Source organism: Silurus meridionalis, chromosome 5 (genome assembly GCF_014805685.1).
Source record: "Silurus meridionalis isolate SWU-2019-XX chromosome 5, ASM1480568v1, whole genome shotgun sequence".
Classification (NCBI taxonomy): Eukaryota; Metazoa; Chordata; class Actinopteri; order Siluriformes; family Siluridae; genus Silurus; species Silurus meridionalis.
Genome location: NC_060888.1, coordinates 22,158,386 through 22,175,830, shown reverse-complemented (window position 1 = coordinate 22,175,830; position 17,445 = coordinate 22,158,386). Strand labels below are relative to the sequence as shown.

Here is a 17,445-nt window from a genome sequence, read left to right as displayed (position 1 = left end):
TCTACTCAGAATGTTGTTTGTTTTCTTTAAACTCTTTCTTACCATTTTATTGAGAGATTTACATTTCTACAGACATTTACATTTACAATAAAAGCATTTAGCAGAAGCCCTCATTCAGAGCGACTTACAGTTATCTCACTTGTACAGCTGAGCAATTGAGGGTTAAGTGCCTTGCTCAAGGGCCCAACAGTGGCAGGTCGGTGGTGGTGGTAAAACTTAAACCCATGACCTTCTGTTCAGAAGTCTGACATCTTATCCACTAAGCTACCACTTCCCTTCAGCATCTACTAACTAGCTAGTACACTATATGCGTTTCACACGACAGCTCTAGTTAAACTGCATCCCAAAATATGAAATATATATAGAAGTAAAAGGTTATACATATGGGCAAACAATAGCTTCAAGACCTGATTTTCAATAAATTTTTTGCTTTTTTTCTTATTATTTCCATGTAACCAGTTTTTTTCACCCAGTCTACAAAGCTGAGTGCTGACAGCCCATTCCTGCAGCCCTTGATTACCTGACTCGGTCATGCTGAGAGCTGGAACACAACAGAAAAATGTGAAGTGCCTTGGGTCCTTCAAGAAACAAAACTACCAAGCCAGAAGTGCTCGAAGTGCCCGTGCGCTAATACTTTAACTGTCTTTCCGGCGGACGTGTCTCTTTTCAGAAACAGAGGCGGACTTTGCAGGTGGAGGTTAGGTGAAGGCTGACACTGAAGGGCTGCGCTTGCCCAGCGGCACCGAAGCTGTTACACAGGCTCCAGACGTCTGACTGCCTAAAATTTGCCTGTAATTGTGTGCAGTTCGGCGCTGACACTCAGAAAACAGGGGGAGCTGTGATTCCCACTAATCCACAATCGGTCACTCCAACCTTGAAGCTACATTGCTGCTCTGCCTGCTGAATCTTTAATGCCTGAATAAGGCAAACAAGCTGCTGAGAGGCTCGAGCATGAACACAGGCTCTGAATTGACACTCGCCGATTCTGCACTGGGGCAAAATGGATAGAAATAATTTATTGTCCTGTAACAAATACTAGTATATTAAAAAGCAGACAGTTTAAAGTAGACAGGGAAGCTACAATAACTCTCATAAACACTCTTTACAAACACTGACATGTTAAAGAGTATCGCTACAACAACTTTTCTTCTAATCAGCTAAGAACAATCTGAGGCTCAGTGAAATTAAATAGATGAAGATAGAGGGCGGATCTAGTCTTGTTTTTACATTTTAATTGTTAACACACAAAAAATACAAACAATATAAACAATATAATTAGGATTAATATAAAACAAATATTATATGACAACATACACAGACCAGGCATAGACATTATGACATTACAGCATTAAGACCAGTTAAGTGAATAACATTGATGATCTCTTAATCATGGCACCTGTTATTGTGTAGGATTTATTAGGCAGAAAGTTAACATTTTGTCCTCAAAGTTGACGTGTTAAAAGCAGGAAAAATGGGTGAGCGTAAGGATTTGACGAGTTTGAAGAGGGCCAAATTTTGATGTCTAGACGACTGGGTCAGAGCAGCTCCAAAACTGCAGCTCTTGTGGGATGTTTCTGGTCTGCAGTGGAGAGAATTTATCAAAAGTGCTCCAAGGAAGGAACAGTGGTGAACCGACGACAGGGTCGTGGGTGGCCGATGTTTACTGATGCACATGGGGATGCTGTTCCACGGATCAGAACTGTTTTGGTGGTATTAGGTGGTTAAGTGGTCATAATGTTATGACCTGATTGATGTATATGTACAATGCAATGCACGAACAGACTGAGCATGTGCAAGGACATGAACGTGCTTCTGAGAAATAGAAAAAAAATTATATGCACACAAATACAGTGATGTGAAAATTTTTTTGCCCCCTTCCTGATTTCTTATTTCTTTGCATGTTTGTCACACTTTAATGTTACAGATAATCAAACTAATTTAAATATTAAAACTGTGGTTTATCACACCTCAAGTTCAATTTCTCCAGCCACACCCAGGCCTGATTACTGCCACACCTGTTCACAATCAAGAAATCTTTTAAATAGGACCTGCCTGGACAAAGTAAAGTAGACCAAAAGATCCTCAAAAGCTAGGCATCATGCTAAGATCCAAAGAAATTTCTAAAGCTTTGGGACTCCAGCAAACCACATTGAGAGCCATTATTCACAAATGGCAAAAACATGGAACAGCGGAGAACCTTCCCAGGAGTGGCCGGCCGACCAAAATTACCCCAAGTCCACAAAACCTTTGTTTATTTCATGTAGCTATATATCTTAGGAATTTAGGGGAAATACCTGAGGAGTATTTGTTGGCAAAAAAAAACACTTTTTAAATATTCAGGGTGGTAAACGGCAAACCAGCTCATTGTTTATTTTTCTTTAATAGCATTTCCTCTCGTTTTATTATTCACCTGAGCACTACAGCCTCAGCACGAGTAAAATAGCAGATTTAAAAATATCCACAGACCAGCTATAACATTAAAACCACCTGCCTAGTTTTGTGTAGGTCCCCCTTGTGTGGCCCAAACAGCTCCGACCCTTCACAAGACCACTGAAGGTGTGATGTCGGGTCTCTGAGTCCTGGTGCAAGCCAAAGCCTCAACATTTCGAATTTGCTGTCCAGCACATCCTACCGACATCTGAGGAATTTGGAAGGCCGAAATTCGGTTCGTGTTCCTTCGACCGTCCCTGAGCAATTTTTTTTGCATTATGGAAGTGTGAAAGGTTATAATAAAATGTTATGGTTAATTTATATTATCTCATAATGACTAATAATAAGAGAGAAATCAATCCTTTTAAATCTATTCAGAGAAAATATGTCCACATGGCACAAATGTTGGCACCCTTACAAAATGTTATGATCAACATTTCCTTTGTGAAAAATAAGAACTCCTCAGTTAGCTTTTGCTCTCTCGTCTTTTACCTAAAGCGGTTTCTGCAGTGTGGAAGGACATATTATCCTGCTGAAACAGGCCACTGCCATTAAGGAACACTGTTGCCCTGAAATGCCATGGCAACTATATCCTATCCCTTCACAGATGCCACTGTAACATGATCATGAATCTTATTCACATTATCTTTCAGTGGTTTTGATATTGCGGCTAATCAGTGACGGATCCAAGCTATTTCTTTTAATTATGTGAAGAAACACAAGCTTAGACCTACAAGAATGAATACAAGCGATTTAGAAGTGGAGCCTCAACAACCAAATTATCTCAAGGCACATTCTCGGTTTCATCTCCCTCATTGATCAATTGTATGCAAAACTACTATTAAATGTTTCACTAACAAATAATTCTTCCTAGACATTTATACTTTTTATGCTTATTCTGCACTTTTGTAAAAAAAAAAAAAAAACAAAAAACAAAAATCCACCCAGGTGTGTGTGAGAATGTGGGGTACAAAACAGATGTGCACTATTTGTGTGATGCAGATTGTAATTTTCTTTTTGAATTAGCCACGTAAAGGAAATGCTAATTTGGCTTATTACAGTTCCACAAAATATGCTGAGATAATAGAATATAGAAAGCTTTATTTATCTACACAGTCACTCGGTTTATGATTTTTAGGTAGATCCGTTTTTTCCATTTTTTTGTTTGCAGCAATATTTATACACACGCACCATAAGGAACGTAATGGTGCCTGCAAAACCTTTCTGCAAGACCGGACACAGCGTAAACGGAAGTGATTCGATTTTGATGTGCCGTAACGCAATAACGCGGCCAGTGTAATCAAAGTTTATCTTGCAGGAGTTTGATCAAAATGAAAAGCTGTTTCTCACATTTTCGCTGTTATTTAAACAAATACTATAGTCTGCTTTTGAAAATCAGGCAATATAACAATTCAGCATCTGCACTAGAATTTTAGGGGGGGAAAAAACAAAAACATATTTGCATGGCACCTGGCCAACTTTTGCTTAAAAGATAATTAAAAGGTTATAATTCAATAGCTTTTTAGTTAATTAATACAATCTCACACTGAAAATATGAGAGAAATCTATTTGCCAATTAATTCCACCTATTCAATAAATCCACCAAATTTCAGCGCCCTTACAAATTCTTATTAACACTTCCTTTGTGAACAATGTGAACTCCTGTTTTAGCTTTCTTTCTTGCACTCTCCAACTCTTTCTTTCTCTCTTTTGCGGTGAAGGATGAAGGAATGAGGCTACTCGTGTATCAGGGTGACTCTGGAAGAGGTGACGAGTGAAGGAGAGAGCACCCAGGCGGACTGAAAGGCCATTAAAGAAACTGTAAGTGCCAAGCACACTTCAGCCGAGGAGGAGAGAGAGAGAGGCACGGCCCACTGAAGGGCGCTCGCATACAGAGTCTGCACACTTAGACCATACCAACTTCTTAAAGCGTCATGAAAGTCTCCGCTGCATACGCTTTCCGGCATTATTTCTCCTTGGAGCGTTTAAATGATGAATTTTCTGTAGTCAGAGCTTATTATTATAAAGCCACTATCAGAGACCTGTCATAACAAACAAAACTCTAATGAATCATTTAGATCATCTTTAAGACGTGGTATTTATAAGATAGAAATTGGCGTTTCAAAGACAATAAATGAGTGTCGATAAGGGAACATAAGCTACCTACAAAAAAATATTTTACTGACAATTTAAACACCTCGTCAAGTGTATTAACAAACAAGAAAGCAAACTGTAGAGAACATCAAAACACATATGCCACGTCTTCTTAGGGAATTTGTCGGCATCAATCAAACGGCTGGAGCCTCCGAATGCATCAAAGCTGAACGGAGACAAGTGTCCCCTTAACATGCAGACAAAGCAGAGATGGTTTTTCACGCTCATCATCTACAGTTTAGCGTGGTATGTTAAGAAAAAGCAGGTGCAAACAGAATACAGCAACAGGTCCATGCAGCAATAGGCATGGAGCAGCCTGTTTGAAAAAATGCCCCAATTTTCTTATTGATTTACATTCAGTCACTGTTTCATCCTGGTCCATGGGGGGAGGAATCCATCCTAGGAATACACCCTGAATACACAATGCAACACTGTCCTCTATTCTTACACATGCTGCGATGTTTTATAAGTGAAATCATACAGTATATCATTAAGCAGTCAGAATCATTGCATTTTGGAGTGAAAATCGTCTGAAATGTCCGTACCAAAACGCACAAACTGATTTTATACTACAGCTACACAACATAACATATCAATTATAGTGGCGTTTTTCTATTAACGTATCAAGCTACACAAGGCTATGTATGTATTCCATAAATTGTTACCACAAATTTGGTTTACTTGAACTAGGAAACCCAGATTTGTTTCAGCATGACAATGCCCCTGTGCACAAAGCCAGCTCCATGAAGACGTGCTTTACATGGGTTGCAGTAGACGATATCGAATGGCCCACTATAGAGCTCTGACCTCAACCCTATTCAAGACCCAGGACAAATTAATACACCCCCAGGCCTCCTCTTTCTACATCAGTAACCTCGTGGCGGAATGAACACAAATCTCCACAAGCACACTCGAAAATCTAGTGGAAGGAGAGTGGAGGTTATTATAAGAGCAAAGGGGGACTAAATGTGGAATAGAATATATTTACAAATCTTATGATCAGGGGTTGACATACTTTTGTCCGTTTAATCTAGCTATGGAAATAGCTGAGGAGTATTTTTTGTTGTCAACAAGCTCAGTGAGAAAAGAAAACACCTGACGAGGTGTAAACATGCACACCAGCTCATTGTTTATTTTCTTTTAATAGCATGTCCTGTCATCTTTTATTATTCACCTGAGCGCTACAGGCTCAGCATGAGTAAAATACCACATTTCAAAATATACACAGACCAGCCATAAGATTAAAACCACCTGCTTATATATAAGCAAATCAATTTAATTCATTTGTATTTGTATAGCACTTTTAACAATGAACATTGTCTCAAAGCAGCTTTACACAGATAATGTGGTGATTAAAAGTGAATATGTTCTTTATAAGTAAGTTTGTCCCTGATGAGCGAGCCGGTGGCAACTGTGGCAAGAAAAAACTCCCCGTGATGGCATAAGGAAGAAACCTTGAGAGGAACCAGACTCAAGAGGGAACCCATCCTCATTTGAGTTGCACCGAATGTCCATTTATTGCAGATATCTGATGTTGCAGGGTACAGTGATGGTGATCAGAAGCAAACTGTAGTCCTGAGTCAATGTAGCAGACTGTTGACATCAACTACAGTCCAAATCATCCTCAAAGCTCCCGTTCTTACTCCGGAATTCCATGGAACCACCCACCCATAAGCACTCTGTCCCCTGTAAACAATCTCCTTACTGCATTTCAGCCTTTCTTCATTCATTATTCCTCATAGAATGATGCATAGCCAACGATACGAGACAATAAAGACATCTTCGCTAACAATCGGATGTGATATGATTCACTCCTGTTACAATGCAGTGCGATCCAATTTTGATTCTATTCAAAAACAATGCGATTCCATGCAATAGGATGCAATGGAAAAAATATGATGCTTTTCAATACAATATGATGCATATAGTTTGCTTATATTTCTTTGCTTCAGACAGACAGCAAATCATGATCATAATCATTGCCTTTGTGGTGCAAAAAAAAAAAAGAATAAAAAGATTAAATAAAACCTGATGTTCTTTTCCTGTTCTGTCTGCAGAAAATGCAGCTCTACCTCTGCCAAGTTAATCTGTATTCTATGTGAATCTCAGGTCTATGAGTGTTGTGATACCTTATATTCACGTAGCAGCAGTGGTGCTAAAAGAACGCGCTCGAGACACAGTTTGTTGAAGAGAAATCAGTCTACATATAAAACATTTGTCACACAAATATTTGTAACACATTATTGGTCAGTTTCTAAATAATACAAGTATTGCACATATACTAATAATTATATATAACTAAAGCAGCTTTTATAGATGCAAATATGTTAAAAACGATGAATTGCGATACACATGCCAACTTGTATTTCATGCATCAAATAACTTTTATGTCGATGCACTGATGTGAATCGGTCAATCTTACTACGTATCCTACGTAAAGCTGTTATCAAACCTTGTATTCAGTGACTCAGAAATTCCTTTTTTTCATGTTTTGTTTTCCCCTAAGATTTAGATTTTTGCCTTGTCTTGTTTATGGTATTTGCTACTCACCTGACCATTGTCCGTTTCTTCTTTTTCTTCCCTCTTTAATTGACAATTGTGTTGGTGTCGGTTGATTTAAATCTGTTAAACTTGCTAATACCTGCACTTGCATCCATCTCCACCACCTTTGACATAAAGGTGTACAAATCAGTAGTCTGCTCTTCCTTACAATTATAATTGACATGCAAATCTGAGAAACACAATAAAACATATAATTCTTTTTGAAGTCATCATGCAGAAAAGCAAGCAGGTCCATGCTGAACTCCAATCACATCAGTCATGTTACAGACACACCTCCAAACTTGTGTTAAATGGTAGGGAAAAAACTCAATCTGTTACCAAAATGTGCCAGAAAGACAAATCAATCATGACATCAACAAATCAGTTTGTTACTTGGGGTTAGTAGTTAGCATTTATAGTGAAATGGCAGGAAAAATAAGATATATGTTGACTAGACAGATCATCATAATCAGACAAGTAGAATGAGATATGATACTGATTTAAAAGCAATTTTGGTGAATACTTGATCATTTTCTGAGCCTATCTTCTAAGATATTCGAGCTGACTTTCCATGTTATACAAAACATCGCCGATGTTAAGGCATTGGGCTTAAACACAGCTATATCCACTAGTCATGTGAATGATTTGTGTCGTGTCACACACCATTACATATTCCTGCACACCATCCAGACACTATTATGCAAATAATGCATATAATGCTCCAGAACCAGCACTGAGTCCTGAACGAGTTCATCCCACCGTGTGAATGCTTAATGTGACAGTTAAAAGTCTGCCTGTATCACCTTAAGTGAAATGATTTATCACTTATTGTGAATCTCTCAGAGACACTTATGCATGTAATAAATCATTCAGGTCGAACTGTTCATTAATATACATCGATGCCTTCTGCCAAACAATCAGAGCCTGAAACATTTGGGTATGTAAGAAACACTGTATGCGGATGCATATAAATATATAATATAAACAAAAATATTGGAGAAACCTGAATTTTGAATGACTTTGGATGCAATAGCATTACATTTTGCCTTCACTTGAACTAGGAGACCCAAACCTGTTCCAGCATGACATGTACACAAAGCCAGCGCCATTCAAATATGGTTTTTCATGGTTTGGAGTGGAAGATCATGAGCGGTCTTCTATAAATCGCTGACCTCAACCCTTGGGGATGAATTGGAAAGCTGACTGCACCAAATCAGTACACGTCTTTACTAACGCCCTTGTGGCTGAACAAGCTCACATCTCCACAATCACACTCCAGGTTATTGTGACAGCAAATGGGAATTACATGTGGTATGGAATGTTTAAAAAGCACGTAAAAATCTTATGGTCAGGTCCAATGCCTTGACCACTAAGCTACCACCTCCCTGGGAAAAGAGGGAAAGCTTCAGTCATTCTCACTAATGTAGATGTGTGAAGTAATAAGTAAAAGGGAAAATCCACTGGCTTCACTGGTGGTGTTATTTCAACCTTTTCTCAGGGCATGTTTACCAGGTGAACAGAAATCATACATTTCACCTAAAATTGATCTCCACCTCCACAATGACCAAGAAAGTGTATTCTAATGAAAATATTTTGCATGTAGACTTGTGGCATAATTTGAAATATAAAAAAAATCCAAGATTCAGACCAGGTAGAACGGAAGGACAGTAGGACCTGGAAACCTGAACCAGTGCCCATTGAATTTAAAGAACCTAGTGGTCAATGGCGATTCTTGGTGTTTGCTTTCAAAATACAAAAAATTCTCTTACAGCTGATTGATGTTGATGAGAAGAGAAGGATGTTAAAAAAGTTTTCTCTCTTAAGCAAAAAGTGTTCATTAAGCAAAAAAAAAAAAAAAAAAAAAAAACACCACAGGGAGTCAAGATAGTATTGACACTAATGATGATAAAAGGGTTTTTTTTTTCTAAAAAGGAAGTATATGCACAGCACATGCATCCATAGGAAGGCAATCAACACAAGACCTGCAGCTCAAATGCTGACTACAGGAAACGCATAATCATGAGAACACAACGTACAGCTACACAGTGGTTATTTTTAAGACTCGGAGACTCGAGTCTATTTATAGAATGATGCATTTCACCTCGCTAGTGAAAGTGTAAATATTTTACTATCTGTTTCCCCTAATGATTCACATGTTCATTATGGTACGGTCATATGGTTCCTTATTCCTGTACTGCTGTTCAACCTGAGGATATTGGTTCTGAAAATCAGTTGTGTTTATCTTTCTATCGGAGAAAGTCATTGCTGCCCAGGATAATAATGGCACTCCATATTTTGAAATATCGAATCGGTGATCCACACCTCTGTCTGCTAAAGAGTTGTTACTTTCTGTGATTTGCCTCATTAGGAAGAGGACCAATTCAAGTGAGGCCACGAACCCTCGAGGAATTCAAAGCCCTCACAAATCCACTCTGCTTTCTTTATGTATCGATTCAGCCATATTCCCTCCATTCTCTTATGCTCGAGCTCTTAAATCTGCCACTGATGTCCAAGAGAGTCCCGCAGGGGCCACTAGCTGTGGATACGGCCTTAACAAGGGCTCGATTGAGGAATGTAATGCTGTAACTTCAGCACACATGGAGATAAGGAGAAAGAGAGAGAGAGAGAGAGAGAGAGAGAGAGAGAGAGAGAGAGAGAGAGAGAGAGACATGTTCTAGAAAAGATGACAAAAAATGTGGTTGATGTAGCTTTCCATCACTGTAAATACTGCTTGTCTTGGGCTTGTTTAAAAAACAAAAACAATAAAATATCTGTTATATATCACAACTGAATTTTTTTATAAACTAAACCTAGCAAAAGTTGTTTGTATACACTGGAAAATTAAGAACGCTCACAAGGAAACAACGTTTATTTCGCAATGACGAGAACATTTTTGTTTCCTCGTGATCACAACATGAACGTTCTTTCCTCGTGATCATACTTTATTATCCAGTGTATTCGTTATTAAAGTGTGTGCGTGAGAAAGCGGGTTTTCACATTGAGATCACAAGAAAAAGTCGTGATCATAGCATAGAAAAACAACTTTTGTTATGTCGAGATCCTGAGAATATAAAGAAAGACAAAAATATTTGAATGCACGGCCTATTGTTCTTCCATAGTTATTATGTGTTACATATTTGGAGGTGCCCTTTGCCTTCCCAGATACAACTGAGAAAAACAGAGATATTCTGCATGTGGAGGCACAAACTCAAACTAAAAAGAGACATAAATATAATAAAGATAATAAAAAGGCTCATTTTAAAGAGGCTGTTTTGATGCACCACCAGCAAGTTCTTAGATATTACAAATCACAAACAGGCAAGTTCCAGAGCAGAGGTCATTTTCCCGCTGTCTGCAATAGAGTGGCTTGTCAAAATGTGCAGTGTCTTCAATGACCCACTTTCACGTTTAATGTCATTCCCAGGACAGATACAGCTCTACATTTCACCCAGTTGACAAGAGTGGAAGGGCAAACCCACAGCATGCATAATGCACATGCCCTGTGGTCGACTGTTCTCTCTGCTCCACCGTCTATTTCCAATACATCACAACTGAGTTTCAGCATTGAGGTGAAACATGATGTAAGCACAGAGACTGCCCAAGCGCCTCACGTTCACCTCATTTAACCTGCCTGAGTAAGGTTTCAAAGGATGCAGTTAACCAAAACCAGAAGAGAAAGCAAGACAAAAAAAGATGAAAAAGAGGGAGGAAGAAAAAGGAGAAGAATGACTGTTAGGAAAAAAGAGAGAGACAGTAGGCAAATTTTAAAAAATGGTGGCTCTGGAATTCAGTGGGGGGGCATTTTGCTGGTCCACAATGAGTATGTGTAAGAGCTACAGGAAATTGCACTGCAATACAATAACATCTTAGCAAAAAGAAAATACAATCGTAAATAAATATCATCTACAATTTCTTGGTATAAGATTGCAATAACCCAAACGCACAATTATTATACCAATTTCAAGCTATTTTTACTCTTTATCAAGGTTGAAACGGTCTGATTACATTCCCACAGTGCTCATTTGAAGCATTTATTTCTAGAAAAAAACGAAATCATCTGCCAATAGAAAAGAACATACAATTTTGTGTCATGTAATAGGTTTTAATATGTTTAACAATCTAATATTATGTCTTTGAAATCTTATAATAGAAATATTAGATACACATTTGATTATATAAAAAACTAGGTTCACATGCTAAGATTATTTTGCAGTGTGTAAATTGTATGTTCTGCAAAAAAGACCACAAGACATTGTGTCCTAACTTTGATGACATGCTGACACAATTTTAGTCCTATTTTGGTTGCTTTTAAAATCCTTGCACACTACAATCATTCAGATAAGCATGCATATTTTTCAGGAGCGACCTGAGAAACTACTGTTCAGAGCAGTTCAGATCTGTGAGCAACGAGCACTGAAACCTTTCACTTCTTACACAATGCTCCCAAGTCGAGGTCTAATCCAAACAATTTGCACTCATTTTTAATCACCAGGCTTATTGATTACTGACAACAGGTTTCATCTTAAACATAAAATCTTGAACCTAAACAGTGAAGAGTTCATTGCTAGCAGCAAACAGCAGCAAACAGCAAAACAAAGCAAAACAAAATGTCCCATGATGCTCCTGATTCATTAATATGAAGTTGGCTATTCGATTTGCAGTCGTGCCAGTGAGCGACACGAGCACGAGCAGTTAACATGTAATAATACTCGGAATGCAGCTATCGATTATAGATTTAGTAATTGATTTTCTACCGATTAGTCCATCAATTAATCATCATTGAATTTTTTAGAAAATAAGACGGCTCTCTTGAAACAAACAAGTCATTTGTTTCCTTTTTTTTTTTTTTGCTGGAAAAATTTACATTTTTATTGCTGAAATTGCAATCTGTGAAAACTCATTTAGTGCATTTAACTGCCATATTACATCAAAATTCTAATTCATACAGTAAATATATAAATTAAAAAAGATCAATAAAAATAGAAAAATCAACTTAAAAGAGAGGGAGAGAAAAAAGAGAGAGAAAAACGGTAACCGCACTGTACGGTGTTTACTTTATGTTTTAGTTTGAAATGATCCCAAACTCTGGAAACTTTCTGTTGTGTTCTTTGGCATGAATCTTCTGCTCGCCCCTCGCTGTTTTCTCTCCCTTCCTCCATTTGTCATTCTGCAGCGTCTTCTGTGTTAAACCTGTCCTGGGGTCTCGTTTATAAACGTGGCGTACGCACAAAACGAGACTAAAAACGCAAAGGTTGTAATTTATAACTAAATTAATAAATTGAGGTGAGAAAGTGCACACCTGTAGGTAAACTCTGAGCCCAGCACTACGTGGAAACACAGAACGCGAGAAGGGGAATTGGTGACGCAGATGGCACGCACAACCTTTGCGTGGAAAGTGGCGTACACGCGTTTGAAGCCCTGTTTTTGTGCGTACAGCACTTTTATAAATACGATGGTGCGTCAGTAATAATAAATTACTCGAGTTATTCAAGGAATCTTTTCAGCCTTAAATAATATGTCTGTAAAACCTGCAATAACATGTCAAGCTAAAAACACGGTTATAGATGCATCTCTAGTACCAAGAGTAGACATAGTGTTTACAGGTTTTGGAGATGTTTGATCCCAATTTTACAACTTTAGTACATCGAGATCATAGTCTTTCACCGCTAGCTCTTGTGTGGTGTCTGGAACATCTGAAGTCATCTCTGAAAACAAGTGGAACACAGCAGTGTCGAGCAGCGAGAAAGAAGATGGGTCTTTCAATTTCACGCCAATGAGATCCAGTTACGGGATTCATGAGAACATTGTGAGATCGTCACACATTGAAATGTTCCTTTCTTGTCCACCAAAAGGAAAGATGGTGCTGTAAATCTTAACAACCCCATCACCTGAAAATCAGAGCTCCTCTCAGCTGAACAACACATCATTGTGCTGACAAGCCTAGAGAAAGCTTCAAGCAGCCTGACACATGATGGCGGCAAAATAATGTCTTTCTGTCGTTCTTTCTTCTTTTAGTCTTTATTTCGCACGCCTCTTCACAGCTCAGCAGTCTGAGACGGGGGGATGATAGCACCTCGCCACAGCACACGGCTACTTACAGGACAGTTTTAAGTAGCAGGTTAATGCCTTGTAATGAGCGGCTCAGCAGTCGAGGCACGAGCAGACACGGTGAAGCTACCAAACAAGCCTGTGAGAACAGTAGACTGTGGGTAAATCATGCACAGTGGAAGGACAGACCTTCATTATTCATCCTGATGTTCACTCACTAACTGACTGACAGAAAGAGGCAGCAGCGCAGGCCCAAGGTGGAGGACATTTGGAATTTGTGCTGTCACTGTTTGGGATTGAGCAGGGGCCACTGAATAGTGCACAAATAAAGTGGCTGGCAGACGGACATCGACAGGCGCTGCAGGATTTCTGCACGGTTATCGCACTGAAACAGGCTCGCTGACTGTTTACCAAATTGCAAGCCGTTTAGATGGTCTATAAATTTTTCTGTTCAAAATGTCATGTTCAAAACGTTTTTTCTAAATGAAAGTTATTGTACATATCAGTTAAAATTCTCCAACAAATCCAGCTGAATGTTGAAGGACATATACTGAGATATGCAGATATCTGGTGCTGAGAGCCTGCAGCAGAACATCACCAGGGTCGAAGGATTTTGCAAATCCAAAAAAAGTTACTCAGAGCTTTATTAGCATTAACACTTCTCAGGCACGGTATAGGGGTGTGTATAGTGGTCCTTCCCCAAACTGTTACCACAAAGTTGGAGCCCTGCAATTATATAAAATATGCAATAGCATAACATTTTCCCTTTAAATAAACTAGGACAGTCAAACTTGTTCCAGCATGACAATACCCCTGTGCATAAAGCCAGCTCCATTAACATATGCTTTACACAGGATGGAATAGAAGATCTTCAGTGGCCTGCTATAGAGCTCTGATCTCAACCTATTGAACACCTTTGGAATGAATTAGAACGCTGACTGCACCCCAGTCCTCCTCACCCCTTGTGGATGAATGAGCACAAATCTCCTCAACCACATTCCAATATCTAGTGGAACGTCTAGAAGAGTAGAGGTTATTCTAACTGCAAATGGGGAATAAATGTGAAATGGGACGCTCATAAAACACATACATAACATATGGTCAATTGTCTACACACGTTTGTTCATGTAGTGTAGTTTAACAAGATTTTATTTTGCCAAACCACAGCTTCATTTTTAACATTGCTTTGAATTGCTGAAATTGTAAATTATTAGTTTTATTAATAGATTAGTTATTTTATATGGTTAGTGCACCTTTTTATGCAATTGCAGTTATTTATACAAATGAAAGATCACCTGATTAACTACATAGGCCATGTGTCATTAGTAAAGAACATCAGGGCATTCTGTTATCACTTCCCAGATTTACAGTTTATATATTTTTATATATACACTGTTTTTCTATGGTAGTAAATCATGTTAGCTAAGAAATAAAATTTATTAATTTAAAATTAAAATACAGTCAGTATATAAGAAATGTTGGGGTATATGCAAATGGAACAAAAACAAACCCGAGTACATCTGCAGGGACTTGAATGATCAATCAACAGGATTCCAAACGTGTGTGTAATGAGGCAAAAGAAAACAGAAGAAGAGCTTCTGTTGTGTCTGGTGCTGCCAAAAACTCCTCCTGCCCTCTCTGACTGTCTGAAAGCTCATGTTTTTAACAGGAATCATTTATTTGAATGCATGTGCCAAATACATAGCCAAAGAGATGTATTACAGTTTTGTGTGCTAATGTAATATGTAATTTAACCGTTTCTTGGTAATATTAATATTTACGTTTTTATCAACTTCAAGAAAAGACAAATACAATTACACTGATAATTGGTAAAGAACGCATTTTCAAGTTATCGACAAGTTATACAAAAGAAATTAACACTTAAAAGTTGTTGTTCTTAATCAATAAAAGTTTAAATGCTTTGATCTAAAAGGAATTAAACACTTGCTCTTATTGGAAAATATTCAACTATAGATTGCCATCAGTAGCTCCAATTTGCATCAGGCAGCAACACGCCAATGCATCATTAATTATGATTTCTATAAACATCTTCACAATTTCTTACAGTATGTAAAAATGACAAACCCCTCTGCCCCAGATGTGTTTTTGAGAGTTTTGAAAACCGGTAAATGTAGTGAATGAAAAATAAAATGAGGTCCAAAAAAATAACAATTCAAAAGCCGTGACTCAAAAAGCACAGTACATACAAACTGCAATTCAGTACACCATGTCAACAGTTTATTCAGAACTCCATCACCTGTTAGAAACACAAAGTTTAAAACAAGTGTACACAAGTTCACAGAACTAGCTGGAGAGCAGCACAACGCTGCTATAAATATTTCAATTTTCTAATTATGGTGCAACATGATTCTAAAAAAAATGATCCTAATAAATGATTAACTAACACCAGAAGCTTGATCAGATCGTATCAGTCCCATTTGAGAAAATATGGACTATAATGTGAACATCCGCACTGATACAATGCAAATTGTTTACATTGAGTTTCCTGTGACAGTAACGCTTGCAGGCCATAATCATTTTATTCATTTTTCTAATGTCTACGCAGGGTTGTAAAATCTTGTGGCAATACAAGAACTGATGTAGACACACACTGAAAGTAAATAAACTAACCTCATTAGAATGTGTGCAATTACAGCAAAGTCAGCAAGGCTTTGTTTTTCATTACGGGAACGATCCAGGCGGAATTGCACAGAACAGAAATTCGGAAATTCACTCAGTTCCTTGTTTATTTCGTTTCTCCTCTCTAGTAGAACCTAATTTCAACAATATTTGCAATTACAAGGCGAGATTAGCCACCCAAGCAGTCTTCTCGCTTCTCTCTCAGCTAGTATGCCTGAGCATAGTTAACATTCCATGTATATTGGCCCCTCTCTTTATCTCTTTCTCTCTCTCTTTCTTTCAATCCCTCCTTCCCTGCATTTCCTGCTAGGCTGCTCGGTTACGTTAATGACGTACAGGATGAATCTGTCTCGAGCTGTCTGTTCGTGACTGTGCGGCACGAGCACAAATCAAAGGCGCCGTTTCTTGCCCGCCGCTGGGTAATTGTGATGTTTTGTGCTGTGCTGTGGAGGGGGAGGGGGCTCCATCGGCAGGACTAGAGGAGAGAGGGATGGTTGCCTTGGAAACCCCGGTCTCAGACAGAAGGAAAGAGAGCGACGGAAAGACAGACAGAACAGATGAACTATGACTACAAGACAACACCAAGAAGCTGGAAAATACAGAGAATGAATAGCTGGACATTGGAAGGTGGTCGCATACTGGATGGAATATAAGAAAATGAGGAAAATGAAAGAGTGAGGAAAAAGATGAAAGCAGAAAGAGAATGTTATTGATTCAGCCCAAACTGCTCATCAGTGGAGAAGTGGGAAAAAAAATGTCAACTGTAATGATGTAGCTTGCTTCAATAACAAGAGATATAACAAGATGACCATTTGAATTTCTGCCCCTGTTCACATTTTTGTTTGTTTTTGAGATAATTAGATTCGGATGAAGGCACCATGGCACCAATTTGCTTGTAAAGTGTTTTTTTTTTTTATTTACACCATACCTTTGTTAATCCATAAGAGAACTAAATCCACTAACAGAGCTGAAGCTGTAGTCCATTAAATAGAACCAAAAAGAAACAAATCTTGCATTTCAAAGGTAGAAATAAGCAAAGAGCTAACATTCTCACCAAAAGGTTCAAGATTAATGTGGATTCTGTCCATTAATTACAATGTAACCAGAGCACGCATCCCAAAACCAAAACCAATAGGTTCTTGTTTGCTTTTGTAAACAGCAACAAGATGCATCCTGTTTTAAATTAAAGCAGCAGCCAAAAGTTCATTCTGTTTACAATGAAAACTGTTAATACAATGACATTGTACTCTTCAGCATCACAATCATTGCATGCACTGTATATTTGGTTAAAAAAAAAGAACAACAACAATATACCAGAAACAAGGACCTTAACATCAACCAGAGTTTACTGTATGGCTGTATTCATCAAACACATTGCTGGAGATCTAACAGAATTTAGTTCCAACTGCTCAGGATAATCTGTCATTTTTATTCATTCCTTTTAATTTTGCCTGTTTGTATAAAGCTTTGCCAAAAGACATTGCCAAAAGGGAGCATTACAAAATGCCTAGGTGCAGATTTTGATCCAAAATGAGCATTACAGCAGAAACAGTGATATGGTGCAAGGAAACGGATATGTACACTGGTTTTGCAAATGGTCAGAATTACCATATCAAGGGAGAAATGGAATTC

At 38.2% G+C, this 17,445-nt stretch overlaps 1 protein-coding gene across 6 annotated transcripts in view; it reads right to left on the bottom strand.

Moving 5' to 3' along the window:
- magi2b (membrane associated guanylate kinase, WW and PDZ domain containing 2b) overlaps positions 1–17,445 on the bottom strand; it is a 152,184-nt gene that overhangs the window by 107,404 nt on the left and 27,335 nt on the right. The gene's annotated exons all lie outside the window — the stretch shown is intronic.